We start from the raw sequence: 15979 nt of genomic DNA on the forward strand, positions 1-15979 counted from the left end.
GTTTTAATTTTAAAGTCAATAGTATAAAAGTTCAATGTAAAACGAATAATGTTTAAATTATTTGTATTTATTTTTTTGTTTTTTTTTTTGGTAGTCAGTGTTATCACCTCTAGTCCTTATGTAAGCTTGTTTGCGTGGGCACGCTCCGAATCAAATTATCAACATTTTGTTACCTGTGAGCAGTTTATAGGATGTTTATAGGATATAAGTTTATAGGATGAAAACTATAGGGTTTTTTACGGATCACAATTCCTCTCCAGAACATTACACTTCCCCTTGTATATTTGTGAACAGATCTGACAGTTTTCGTTCTTGCTTGTCTTCCTCGACCTCTAAATATACGATTTCGTAGGTCATCTGATTTTACACAAATCCTGACTTTTTCTGAAAATGGTACATTTTGTCAATTCGCATTGTTCCAGTTTTGGTGGTGAAGACACCAATTTAGACGATCAATCTTTTGCTGCCTGGATAACTCGAAACCCATAACTGTCTCCTGCTGTATACTTCTTGACACGAACTCTTCTTCTTATCGTTTTAACTTAAACAGTTACACCTGTAGCTTCCAAAAGCTGCCTTTGGAGCTGAAGGTGGGAAATGGGTAGGTGTCTTCCAGCTGATTGAACAATTAAATCGTGGCGAGCCGTTATTACTTTTTGGCGATTTTCCCTTGCTTTATTTTCGAGCTTCCTAGTTCCTGTTACATACCTAGCATATGTTTTGGACACAACGCCCTGTATTACGCCTAGCTCTACAGCTATGTCCCTGTGAGAACATTACTTGTTGCACAAGACCATTGTAAGTTATGTAGGCCATATTTTCGTTTTTGGAAGCAAAAATTAGTTTATTTATTTGCGTTCAATTTGCAACTCAAGCATATACCGTATCGAGCTGTACTATCTGATCGTCTTATCGATTTGTTTATTTTCAATAAAAACTCTTATTCTTCGCAACAATAACAAGTTTTTTCAAAAGAAATGAATATTGCTTTGAAATACATGGTGATTCCATATAAGTTTGGGTGTGTGTGTTCTCAGGATTATTCTGTCAAGCCACATCTTGAAATCTTCCACTTTTCCCTCCATCGATTTAGCCAGAGTGACTGCCTCTATACCGTATAGGAGGATAGTAAATATGTAATATCTAAGTACTAGGGCAGTCCGATAATTACTTTTTACCTCTCCGCCCGATGGCGCTACTATCGAAAATGAAGTGTACCTACTGTCATTTATGCGTTCTCGTAGACGGCTAATGTCAAACTTTCAGCCAACTCGAAATTATAGTATTGTTGTGATTGCGTGTGAAAGTCAGCGTGTCCGCGCATTTTAATAAAATGGAAAAAGGAGCAATATCGGTCGGTGATTCGATTCTTGTTTTTGGAAGGGAAATCACGCAGCAAAATCAAAGAGCGCTTGGATGCTGTGTACGGTCACTCTTCTCCTTCGATGGCAACTGTCAAAAATTGAAGGTGCGCGAGATACCTGACACAGTAGGCATCTCGAAAGACCGTGCACTAGGTCATATCCTGAATGAAATTTTGGGTATGAGAAAGCTGTCGGCGCGATGGGTGCCGCGTTTGCTCACTTCAGACGATAATCGCAACCGTCAGACCACTTCAAAGCCGTGTTTGATGCTATTTAAGTATGATCCAAAGGAGTTTTTACGTCGTTTCATAACCGTCGACGAAACATGGATTAACTGGTATACACCAGAAACCAATGAGCAGTCGAAAGAGTGGACAGCACCCGGTGAACGTGCTCCGAAGAAGGCCAAGACTGTCCAATCGGCCGAGGGGATGGCCAGAATTTTCTGGGATTCACAAGATGTGATCTACATCGACTACTTTAAGAAGGGTAAACGATCACAGGGCCCTATTATGCCGAATTATTGGGCCGATTTGACGCCGAATTGAAGAATAACGACCCCATTTGGCAAATAAAAAGTGCTTTTCCGCCATTACAACGCACCGGCTCACACCTCCACCTTCGCCATGACCAAATTGGTCGAATTGGGCTACGAACTCTTGCCTATTCACCGTATTCTCCAGATTTGGCCCCGTGCGACTACTATTTGTTTCCAAACTTGAAAAAGACACTCGCTGGGCAGAAATTTAAGTCGAATGAGAAGATCATCGCCGCCACGGAAATTTATTTTGCAGACCTCGATAAAAGGTATTTTTCAGACGGGTTAAAAAGAAGTTGGAGCATTGCTGGGTCAAGTGTATCGAGCTAAAAAGAGACGATGTAGAGAAATAAATTGCCGCTTTTCCAAAATTTTCCTTTTTCTTTGGTAGGCTAAGTACTTATCGGACTGCCACGTAAATAACATCAGAAATCAGAATAAGCAAGGTTAATCAGACCTGTGAATTTCAACAACGAATAACTTGCTTGGGCGTCGTATGGTTCACTAAGAGACATATTTAAGAACAACACCCCGATAGCTATGAAACGGAAGACCAATGCGTTCTTCCTATTATGACATACGGAGCAGAAACTCTCACGCTCGCAAAAGCAACAGCACTAAAAATGCAACTAGTACAAAGGCGCATTGAAAGATCGATTCTAGGCGTGACAAAAAAAGACAAAATGAGGAACCAAGACCTGAAGAAAAGAACAGGTATCACTGATGTCGTCGAACGTAGCCAAGCTGAAATGGAATTGGGCAGGACACGTAGCGAGACTAAAAGGCTCGAGATATAGACCAAGAAGCAGCGCTGAAAAATCTATTTGAATTTACTAAAGCTAGATTTTTCACAGTTGATTACTGTGAGTGTGTACCCAAGTAGCAATTTTTCGACGCATTGGTTGTCAGTACAAACAAATGCACTGTCTACAACGTTGCCCGAGAGCATTTTCAGTTGTTTCGGCCAACGTCCCCTACTCCGACTGACATTACGATGTTACAACCTGTAGTTATACGGGCAACTAATGTATTACCATTGTGACAACTACATATCACACTTCAGTTTTTTCAACAATCGCAACGACTTAAAAATGTTATAATGCTAAACTAATTTACGTCCTGGCCGACTCTGTAGTTGTCTGTCACGTCACGACCCTGTGTTGTTCTGGAGGTATGACACGTTTGCGGCAACTTCCAGAGGAGAAAAAGAATTTACTTTATAACCTTATTTTTTCTTATTATTATATATTTTATTTTGATGGAAATTTTCGATTTATTTAACAACCTGTTTATTTGTTTTTTTTAATAGCTGGTTTCCATTCCATTGTTTTATCAGTAGATTTGAGTTGAGATTTGATAACCTTAATCTTTGTATCTGCTTTGGTAGACAGGGTTGCCAGGTCAGTTTTAACTCTTTCAGTAGTTTTGTTTTCACAAAATCAGTAGATTCTTTTTAGGCCATGTAAATATACATTAATACAGTGATATGCACACCCGTCCTAAATGTCCCAAGAGGAATTCCACAAAATTGGAAACCTAATTATTCCAAACCACCAACTGGTAATTACCATTTTTTAGCTAAAATCTACTAAATCAAAAACTAAAATATACTTAAGGATTTTTGGGATATATTTGGGATTTTTTATAATAAAAACCACAGCTAACTTAAGGGGATAAGCGCAAAATGTCGTCTGGTAAAATGTTCAATGTATTTTAAATGTTTTCATTTTTTGCGAATCCTTAGAAAACTAATAAGTATTTTTGAAAAATTTAAACGCACAAAGAAAGATTACGTTATTAACGAGGACCGAAAGTCCCTGAAAACTTCTATAATGTTTATTTTAATACGTTACAGGGGTGAAAAAAAGAAAAAATTTAGTGTGACTTTTAATTCCAAATATCTCGTTCAAAAGAAACGTTTTGGTTTTTCTAAATAATGCAGTCTTTCATTCTGCGTTTAAATTTTTCAAAAGTACTTATTATAGTTTCCGCATGATTCGAAAAAATGGATCAAATTCTGTTGAAATATACCAAAAATCTACTAAAAAATATTGCCTACTAGAATTTTTTAGAAAAAAGTAGAAATCTACTAAATGTGGCAACGCTGTTAATGAGAATGATACACTTTTGACACTGGTCACATGACCTCTGTCACCCAATAAGAGGGTGCGTTCTAAAATGGTTTTGATAGTCGGCGCAGCCGGGTTTGGTTGGCGATTGGACTTCTAAGTTGTCTTATCCGTCTAAGGTTGGTAATAAGGTATTTTTTTACTAATATTTTTGGTTTTCGCATTCACCATACAGGTGTTAAAAATATAGGTAAAAAAACATAACTAGTCTGACTCCTTGATCAACCATTGCACGCGCAGGTACTTTTTATAGTCGCTTAAGTTGTCTTATGCAACGGTTACGAAACGATGTTGCTTAAACAGGAGGTTGCCTACTTACCTTATTATATTAACTATTAACTATTTCCTATTAACACTACATCATCAGCATACATTAGGCACCATGGAATACTACCCTGTAGTTTCGATGTTATCTGGTCCAAAACTAATGAGAATAAATAAGGACTAAACACCGAGCCATGGTGCAATCCTACTTTCACCTGAAATTTATCAGTCTCTCCCACACCTGTCCTAACACTAGTCGTTACTCCCTCATACATATCTCTCACAATATTTACATATTCGCCAGGGACTCCTCTCTTATTGAGAGCCCACCATAGAATCTCTCGAGGAACTCTATCTTATGCTTTCTCAAGATCAATGAATACCATATGAGCGTTTGTCTCTTTATTCCTGTATTTTTCCATCAGTTGCCTTACAATGAAAATTGCATCTGTTGTTGATCTGCCCTGCATAAAGCCAAATTGATTATCGGATATTTCGGTTTCTTCACGTATCCGTCTATCAATTACTCTCTGCCATATTTTCATGGTGTGGCTAAGTAGTTTTATAGCCCTGTAGTTTGTGCATTGTTGTATGTCTCCCTTGTTTTTGTAGACAGGTACTAATATACTGCTTCTGCATTCGTCTGGCATTTGTCCAACTTCCATAATTCTGTTAAATAGACCTGCTAGCCAACTTATTCCTGTCTCTCCCAATGCTCTCCATACTTCCCCAGGAATATCATCTGGTCCTACTGCTTTTCCTTTCTTTATTTTTTGAAGCGCTTGAGCCACTTCCTCGTTTGTTATTCTGGTAACCATTGCTGTTACTGTCTCCGTTAACTCGACAGGCTGTCTGTCAAATTCTTCATTTAATAAACTGTCAAAATACTTTCTCCATCTCTTTTTGACATCCTTTTCGTGAATTAGTATTTTATTATTTTCATCTCGGATACATCTAATCTGATTAAAATCTCTTGCTTTCTTTGCTCTCTGTTTGGCTATTTTATATATCTTTGCTTCGCCTTCCCTGGTATCAAGTTGATCGTATAGGTTTGAATACGCTTCTGGTTTAGCTTTTGCTACTGCTACTTTCGCTTCCTTTTTGGCGACCATATAGTTTTGAAGATCTATATCCGATCTGGTTTCTTGCCACTTTTTATATATGCCACTATTATTATTAGTATGATTAATAGAAAAAGAAACAGTAAAAGAGACATGTTAACTGGGATGAGCAGTATATGTAGCAAAAAATTATAAAAATGGTATTTTACAATGATACAAAAAAAGGAAGTAATATTCGCCGGTTCGGAATAAGAATGACGTAGCTGCAAATTTTGTCAATTCCTGTTTATTGCGTAATTAACTTCTAAAATACTGTATACAGATGAAACAAAGCGACAGAACTGTAACAATGTGCTGAGCCATCACAGGGTAGTTGCGTCGTTATTGAAATACACACCATTTTAGACCTTGTTTTAGATGAAGAATGACGCAACTGTAAATATGGTTGCAAATGGGGGGACTAAATTAAGATAATGAAATTCGGACCAATAGGAATGAAAATAAGAGCCATCGCTGTAAGAATAAACGGCATAATAAATATTTAAAAATAGTTTTTTTGTACAGAAAAATTTTCAGATCAAGAATGACGCAACTGTAGATAGTGTTAAAAATGGGCGGATTAAATTAAGATAAAGAAATTCGATCCATTAGGGATAAAAATAAAAGCCAGCATTGTAACAATAAACGCCATACCGATGCTCCTGGACGATTACTCTTCATTTAATATTTAATATTTAAAAAATATTTACTTCATACCGTTTAAAGACTTCAAAAACTAAAGGAATATATTGACGTAGAACAAACAGATGAAAGACATGATTTGACATATTATTTATGGTATGATAATGTTAATACTATCTAATCAGAAACTATTAATTATTATAGGAAATAGGATATATATTTTAAAATATTCAAAATTTCCTACTTAAATTATATTGGATTAAAGTTTAAAACACATTTTATATTTCTAAATAATTTATACATGTTTAGATAATTTTGAAGTACCTACTAAACCTATTCAACAATTTAATTGGTGGTAAAGGTCGTTCATTTATGTTTTTAGATCTATTTTATTTTAAGTATAACAGATACTTTTAGATAAAAACTATATCTTTTAGCATCAGTTTACATACAATTATGAGGTCCAATTTTTCCTACGAGAAGCGTTCTATTGTAACTATCTCCATATTTAAACTTTTTGCACTTTTCGTATGCGACGAGTTCCACCCTGGGCACCAGGTACCTCGGAGACCATCGCCGTCATAAAATTAGTGCTCAGCGACCCCCAAAACTCCACGAGTAATGGTTATTGAATGATTTTGAATGATTATAACATAAATCAACAGGCGATGAGTTCCATCCTGTTTACCAGGTACCTTGGAAACCATTGCCGTCATGAAATTCGTGCTCAGCGACCCCCAAAACCCCCGGGGAATGGTTATTGACTGATTTCGAATGACTAAACATAAAATTCCAGGCGATCAGTTCCACCCTGGCTACCAGTTACCTTGGAGACCATCGCCGACATAAAATTCGTGCTCAGCGAACCCTAAAATCCCCCGAGTAATGGTTATTGACTGATTTTGAATGAAAAGAACGTAAAACAACAGGTGATGAGTTCCACCCTGTACACCAGGTACCATCCTGTACACCAGAATTTTGAATGATTTTAACATAAATAGTTTTTAGCGAGCCCCAAAAGGCCTGATTATTAAAATTTAACTCGTTTTCGTCAATATTTCCCGAGTTCGAAATTTTTCATTTTCCATCTCTTCGAGATGCACTTTGAAAATGCATTTTTCTTATGTCCAAAATGCAATTTTAATACCACACAATTCCTAGGTATAATGCTTCGTTCTTCTTCTTCATGTACCATGTCCTTTCAGAACGTTGGTTACCATCCTAGCTATCTTAATTTTATTCACTGCCACCCTAAATAGCATGCTTGTATCAACACCATACCAATCTCGCAATTTCTTCAACCATGAGGTTCTTCTTCGTCCTGGACTGCATTTGCCTGGTATTTTTCCTTGCATGATATTTTGTAGCAACCTATATTTTGGACCTCTCATTACATGTCCGAAATACTCCAGCTTTCTCTGCTTGATGCTTTTTATGATCTCAGTAGTCTTGCTGAGACGTTCTAGTATTGTGAAGTTTCGAATCTTCTCCACCCAGGAAACTTTTAAAATTCTTCTATAGCACCACATTTCGAAAGCTTCAAGGCGATTTAGATCGATTTTATTCCAGAGTCCAGGACTCGACACCATAAAGTAAGACCGAGAACACGTAGCAGCGAAGTAGGCGGATCCTCAATGCCAATTTTAGGTCTCTGTTACACAACACTTTGGACATCCTTCTAAAAGCAGCCCTAGCCTGCTCTATCCCAGATCTAATTTCGCCGTGACTTTCTGTGTTACAATTTAATTGCTGTCCAAGGTAAACGATTTTATCAACTTACTCAAGTTTGGTATTATTTACATATACATATAGACGGTTTTATATGCTGTTGTTTACTTATTATGAGTATTTTGGTTCTCCGTATGTTCAGATCCAGACCTGCCTCCCTACAACTCTCAACGACACTATCAAGTAGTGTTTGCAGATCGTCTTGACTAGAAGCTAGGAGTACTGTATCGTCCGCATATCGCAAATTATTGATGACTTAACCGTTCACAAGTATTCCTTCTTGTTTTTCAGAAAGTGCTTTTGTGAAAATTCTTTCGGTGTAAACGTTGAAGAGCAGGGGTGACAAGAGGCATCCCTGCCGTACTCCTCTTTTAATATTAAGAGTCTGTGATTTCACACCATCTACTAAAACTGATGTTGTTTGATTCCAATATAAATTTGCAATTATTCGAAGATCTCGGCCGTCCAAGCCAATGTCATTTAGAGCTTCGATCAATATAGAGTGCTTAACACGATCAAATGCCTTTTGGAAGCCAATAAAACAACAGAATTTGTCTACAGATATATCTCGACATCTTTGAGCAAGTACGTTCATTCCAAACAGTGCCTCTCTCGTTCCAAACCCGTTACGGAAACTAAACTGTGTGTCATCCAGGTATTTCTCGCATTTATTGTAGATACGACCATGTATTACCTTCAGAAAAACTTTCAATAATTGGTTTAACAAACTGATGGTTCTATAATCAGCACAGGTTTTTGCTGTTGTCTTCTTAGCTAGAGCTATAAACAGTGAATTAGACCAACCACTAGGTAGTTGACCGCTGGTATAAATGGTATTGAAAAACAGAGTTATAGCCTCTAACTCTAAAACATTGCTATCATTTATAAGCTTGTATATTTCAGTTGGAATTTCATCAGAACCAGTCGCTCTGCCATCTTTTGATGATTGTATGACTTTTATAACCTTAGAGCGTGTTATTAGGGGTCCGTCGCAGTTAGTAATATCGGGAGGTGAACTACTCCTATCGTCTTCGAATAGGTTCGTGACGTAATTTTCCCATTCTTTAAGTTTGTCCTCTACTTCAAATATTACTTTACCATGTTCATCCTGTAGCAATGCAGTTTGTTTCTTATTGAAGATACCAGCCGCTTCTTTCACTTTTTTATACATGTTAAACGTGTCGTATCTGTTTTCAAGTTCTTCAATGTCATGGAACTGTTTGGCTAGATATTGACTCTTTGCTTCTCGTATTTTGCGTCGAATTTCTTTTTGTATGCTGTTATAAAGTGTTTCGTTGTTTTTCGCTAGTCGCCGTTGTTCCATCAAATCCAATATGTCATCTGTCATCCAAGCCTGCTCTTTTAGCTTTGGCCTGCCTTGTAAATTTCTCACGCAGATTTCTTTTATTGTTGTTACGATTTTATTTAAGCCCCCATCGACATTTTCACCAATATTTTCCCATATTAAATTTTCGATCAGCTGTCTTTGAACTGATTCCTTAACTTTCTCGTCTTGTAATTGGGCTGTATCAATATTTTTGCGAGACTTCTTTTTGATCACCTTTTTATTTTTAATTGGGTTATGCTTCGTTACCACGCCTCGCCTAAAAAAGCATTTCATTCAATCGCAAGGAACACATTATATAGGAGAGCCCGAAAAAGAAACAAGGCGCAGACCTGATCGAAGCAGCTTAAAGTATCTATATGAAAACAATAAATACAATAAGAACACAAAATATACAATCGCAACTATTCGAAATAACGCAAGGTGTTAGAAAAGGAGGTGGGTGAATACCAGTACTTTTTATAAGGGTATTAGATGAGAATAAAAACATGTAAAAAAGCTTTAAAAAATACTATGTAGGATGGGATAGAAAGCAAATGATAAATGTAGAGATATGCATATTTGCAGACGACATAGTATTATTTGACGAAACAGCAGGAAAACTGAAGCACAATTTAGAAGCATAAAAATAAATCAAAGAGACATTGGAAATCATCATGTCTACCCTGACCTTCTTTACAGCTGACCTAAAAAGTTCATTAGTGGTGCAGCCACACCACTCTCTCAAATTCCGCAACCATGACATTCTTCTACGGTCTGGATTCCGTTTTCCTTCTATTTTTCCTTGCATTATATTTTGAAGTAATGCGTATTTATGACCTCTCATCAGGTGTTGTTCTGAAGCTATTTCCTTGTGGCATTTTTATAATCAACTATTTTCAATGGAAAATAAGCCACAATTTTACAAAAAAAAAAATGATTTTATTAATGTTTCGACCCCGAGTCGGGTGTCGTTGTCAAAATAAAAAATAATACTAAATTAAAAAAAATTGTTGTTGCTTAGTAAAAAATTCTTCTAATAATTTATTTAATCTGACTCATTTATATCGGCAATTCAGACATGTATTATACATTTTAAAGTAGAGGACTTTAAAATGGTATTGCCAATATATCTCATCAGGTGACCCAAATATTCGAGTTTTCCTCATTTTATCGGTAACAAAATCTTTGGGTCTTTTCCTATCCTTCGTATTACTTTAAGGTTTGTGACTTTTTCAACCCATCTTATCTACAGCATTTGACGGTAGCTCCACATCTCGAAACTATCAATATTTTTTATGTTGTTTTGTTTGAGAGTCCAGGACTCTACACCGGATAATAGCGTGTTAAATACGTAGCCTTTTAGCATTCTTAATCGTAGAGGGATGCTTATATCTCTGTTGCAGAAGATAATTCTTCAAAAACAACAAAATGTCAAGCAAAATGAAGATAATACAATATCTCTCTCTTCAATCTTGATCCCCGGAGGAAGTGTATGTCGTGTGTTGTTCGTCTCCAAAGATCTATGTTCTGGTCATTTCTAATGCATAGGTCTTTTGCACATTCCTGTAATTTGATCAATCCGTCTTGTTGGGGATCTTCCTCCTAATCTTCGGCATTCCACGTTTCCTTGTGTATTGAGTCTTTCCATGTTTTATGTGCTTGCTCTCATAACATGTCCAAAGTATTTTAACTATTGGAGATGGACTTTACTGGAGAGTCGGTGGCTAACTTTTAGCTCTCTTAAAATTGAATTAGTTGTTATATGGTCGGTCCAAGGAATTTGTAGCATTCGTCTCCAACAAAACAATTCAGTAGCGTCTATCTTTCTTCTTTCCGATTATCTCAGAGTCCGATTCACATCCGTAGGTCACTATTGGAAATATTAAGCAGTTGATCAACCTCATCTTTAACGCTCTTGAAATTTGACAGTCTTTCCTTATTGTGGTTATTTTTTCTGAGGCAACTTTTGCTAGATCACATTTACGTTTTATTTCTTCCTATAGTGATCCTGTGTTTGGGATCAATTTTACCAGACATAAGTATGAGCTCACAACCTCAAACCGGTCAGTTGTGGTTATGTGTGGACGATTGTTATGTAGTCTATCCACTATCATGATCATTGTCTTTGATATGTTTAACTGCAGACCAAATATTTGACTTTCGTTTTCGACCAGTCTTATAAGATCAATCATCTCTGCTTGACTATTTGCTAAAAGGCTGTGTCATCTGCGAAACGTAGGTTGTCTCTTTTATGACCATTTATTAAGATGCCCTTATCCCATCCTTCAAGTGCTCTTCTCATAATATAATATACTCTCCATATATATTGAATAATTGTGGGGATGGTATATATCTTTGTCTGACACCCCATTCTGGATGAAATGGGTTTGAAAGTGTGTCAAGCACTTTAGCTAATCCTACAATATATGAAACAATATATAGGTCAACCTTGACATACGGAGCAGAACACTGGATCTTACACAGAAGACACCAAGCAGCAGAGATGAAATGCCCCAGAAAAACGATAGCGACAAGAAGAACAGACATACTCGAAAATGAACAAATAAGAAACAGATCTTAAATTAAACCATTACTACTTGACACAATAAAGGAGCAAAATTTTCATTATTAGGTTTGGTCATATAACACGAATGAATAGTACCTAACAGGTAAGTGAAAGAAGTGTGAGAAGATTAACCAATAGGCAAAAACAGAAGAGGCAGACCAATAAAAGAGTGGAACAGCGACATAGCAGAGATATTACAAAATAAGGGCAAACCTTGGCAAGAGGAAACACAGATGGCGAAGATCAACAAGAATGGAGAAATTTCATCAAAAACTAGTTGCACCTCCCTCGACATCTAACGGTAGAAGAGGAACAATCATGTATTATGTAGGTGATGTATGGTCGTCCTCAGATAGGTGAAGCCAAGTTATAATAGGAGAAAATTAACTTGGGAATGCATGTTATGTAATTTATCATCTCTTCCGTCCACTGCTGGACATAGGTCTCTCCCATTTTTTGCCACTCTCCACGGTTCTCCACAGTTGATTACTGTGAGTGTGTAAAGAAACATACTGCGGTCGGTCAAGCGAAACTTAGAACAGGGGTCACTGAGAGGGTATCAAAGTTGCTTTCCTACGAAGGTAATTATTTCCATTTACTATACCTGAAAATCAGTACACACATTCTAAATTAAATATAAATAAAAGTTATTATAGTCGGTCAGTTGTGTGACGGGACAGAGCCGGTCGGTTGGTCCCAATAGTCGATTGAGGAAATGAAGCATTTTGGCTCGCAATTTTTTCGTCCAGAATGGATTTACTTGAAATTTTCACAGAAGGTACGGAATAGTCCAAGGATCATTTTCTATATCATGAAGCTATCATACGCTAAAACCTTGGGGTGGTTGCCACTCCATCTCAGGGGTGGCAATTTTTTATTACATTTTAACCATGTAATTCGATGGAAAAAGTGATTCTAAGAAAAAAATGTTTTTTACATATTCTTCGTAAAACTAATATTTTTCGAGTTATTTGCGCTTGAAAATAACAGTTTTTCGTCGAAAAAATCGACGAAGAATACGGTGAATAGGCAAGAGGTCGTAGCCCGATTCGACCAATTTGGTCATGGCGTAGGTGGAGGTGTGGGCCGGTGCGTTGTAATGGCGGAAAAGCACTTTTTATTTGCCAAATGGGGTCGTTTTTTCTTCAATTCGGCGTCAAATCGGCCCAATAATTCGGCATAATAGGGCCCTGTGATCGTTTGCCCTTCTTAAAGTAGTCGATGTAGATCACATCTTGTGAATCCCAGAAAATTTTGGCCATCCCCTCGGCCGATTGAACAGTCTTGGCCTTCTTCGGAGCACGTTCACCGGTTGCTGTCCACTCTTTCGACTGCTCCTTGGTTTCTGGTGTATACCAGTTAATCCATGTTTCGTCGACGGTTATGAAACGACGTAAAAACTCCTTTGGATCATACTTAAATAGCATCAAACACTGCTTTGAAGTGGTCTCACGGTTGCGCTTATTGTCTGAAGTGAGCAAACGCGGCACCCATCGCGCCGACAGCTTTCTCATACCCAAAATTTCATTCAGGATATGACCTAGTACACGGTCTTTCGAGATGCCTACTGTGTCAGGCATCTCGCGCACCTTCAATTTTTGACAGTTGCCATCGAAGGAGGAGAGTCACCGTACACAGCATCCAAGCGCTCTTTGATTTTGCTGCGTGATTTCCCTTCCAAAAACAAGAATCGAATCACCGACCGATATTGCTCCTTTTTCCATTTTATTAAAATCCGCGGACACGCTGACTTTCACACGCAATCACAACAATACTATAATTTCGAGTTGGCTGAAATTTTGACATTAGCCGTCTACGAGAACGCATTAAATGACAGTAGGTACACTTCATTTTCGATAGTAGCGCCATCGGGTGGAGAGGTAAAAAAGTACTTATCGGGCTGCCCTAGTAATTAGATATTATTGCGTATTTATTATCCTCCTATACGGTATAGAGGCAGTCACTGTGGCTAAATCGATGGAGGGAAAAGTGGAAGATTTCGAGATGTGGCTTGACAGAGTAATCATGAGAACACACCCAAACTTATATGGAGTCACCATGTATTTCAAAGCAATATTCATTTCTTTTGAAAAAACTTGATATTGTTGGGAAGAATAAGGGTTCTTATTGAAATTAAACAAATCGATAAGACAATCAGGTAGTACAGCTCGATACGGTACAGATTATTTATTTGAGTTGCAAATTGAACGCAAATAAATAAACTAACTTTTGCTTCACAAAAACGAAAATTTGCCTCATGTCGGGTTATAAAACTTACAATGGTCTTGTGCAACAAGTAATGTTCTCACTGGGACATAGCTGTAGAGCTAGGCGTAATACAGGGCGTTGTGTCCAAAACTTATGCTAGGTAACAGGAACTAGGAAGCTCAAAAATAAAGCAAGGGAAAATCGCCAAAAAGTAATAACGGCTCGCCACGATCGTTTAATTGTTCAATCAGCTGGAAGACACCTACCCATTTCCCACCTTCAGCTCCAAAGGCAGCTTTAGGAAGCTACAGGTGTAACTGTTTCAGTTGAAACGATAAGAAGAAGAGTTCGTGTCAAGAAGTATACAGCAGGAGACAGTTATGGGTTCTCGAGTTATCCAGGCAGCACAAGATTGATCGCCTAAATTGGTGTCTTCACCACCAAAACTGATAAATGAGAATTGACAAAATGTGCTATTTTCAGAAAAAGTCAGGATTTGTGTAAAATTAGATGACCTACAAATCGTGTACTTAGAGGTCGAGGAAGACAAGCAAGAACGAAAACTGTCAGATCTGTTCACAAATATACAAGGGGAAGTGTAATGTTCTGGAGAGGAATTGTGATCCGCAAAAAAACCCTATAGTTTTCATCCTATAAACTTTAACTGCTCACAGGTATATTGATAACCTGTAGTTAGACTCTGGAGAGGTGCAACAGGAGAAAATTTAATTTTCATGCATGATAATGGACCACCACATACCATTAGAGTGACTAGAGACATCATTAAAGCAGAAAGTATCCCTTGTTTGGAGTGGCCTGCTTGCTCACCCGAGCTTAACCCTATAGAGTATTTGTGGGATATGCTTAAAAGAAAAATTAGAGCTCCCCGAGATAATCCACAAAACACCGCACGACTAGTACAAGCTGCTCGTGAAGAATGAAGCAACCTACCACAACAAAATGTTGATAATTTGATTAGAAGCGTGCCCACGCAAACAAGCTTGCATAATGACTAAAGGTTATAACACTGACTACCAAAAAAAAAAGAAAAAAATAAATAAAAATAATTTAAACATTATTCGTTTTACATTGAAATTTTTTATGCTATTTACTTTAAAACAAGTAGTTTCAATTTGTTTGTTAAATGCTTTATTGTTTTATTCAATTGTTATATATTTGTTATTAAATTGTTTTAAAATAAATAATGTTTGACTTCGTGTGTTTGTTTTTTTTTAATTCACGCGAAATAATAAAAAATATCAGATGATTCCATATAAGTTTGGGTGTGTGTATATTACAGAGACAAAGTCACGAAGGAAGAAGTCTTGCGAAGGCGTTAAAAAAAAGAGAACCGAAGAATGAGCTCAAGAAACGAAAACTACAATACCTTGGCCACGTGATGAGAAGAAGGAAATACGAGGAAAGCGTAGCGTTGTGCGTTGGTAGGCGACAAATATCATGGCTGCGCAATCTCAAGGATTGGTTTAATTGCTCGTCTAACCAGATTTTTAGAGCAGAATATACATAGTCATGATGATCGCAAATTTTCGAAAGAAGATGGAACTTCAAGAAGAAGTAGAATTTCTACTTAATGTTTCATTTTGAGTATTTTCTATTATTTATTTAACTTTTAACCACTGCATAATGTGCCATCTTCTTTGAGATACTTATCATCTTCCAAAAATGATCGAGTATGAGTCACCGATAGTGTTATTTTATTTCCTGTCGAGTTCTGAATTGTTAATTTCTTCCTATTGACGACCAAATTGGTCAAATAGAATCTTAAATCTAATCTAATTTCTTCTGGCCCCTAAAATACATACGTACACAAGAGAGACGAAGGTGACACCGAAGGCAAGGAATATAAAGAATGGTCTGAAACGTCAAAACGTCACTGGGATATTATCACATGAACAAGAACAACTGTTCAAATTCAAGACAATAAAAATCACACGAGGAAGTCATGTCAATCTAAAAAAAAAAAGAAAAATAAATAAAAATGGACACTTATCCTCAATTGCATATCCAGTAAATCATGAAATATATTGACACACTTTTAAGTGATTTTTAAATAAAAAACTATTTTCACAAAGGTCGAGTAGTTTGATTATTG

General features: G+C 37.0%; 1 protein-coding gene across 2 annotated transcripts in view; it reads left to right on the forward strand.

Annotated features, from left to right (window-relative positions):
- Positions 1-15979, forward strand: part of LOC126883882 (uncharacterized) — a 70356-nt gene that overhangs the window by 39990 nt on the left and 14387 nt on the right. The gene's annotated exons all lie outside the window — the stretch shown is intronic.

This window comes from Diabrotica virgifera, chromosome 4 (genome assembly GCF_917563875.1).
Source record: "Diabrotica virgifera virgifera chromosome 4, PGI_DIABVI_V3a".
Taxonomy (NCBI): Eukaryota; Metazoa; Arthropoda; class Insecta; order Coleoptera; family Chrysomelidae; genus Diabrotica; species Diabrotica virgifera.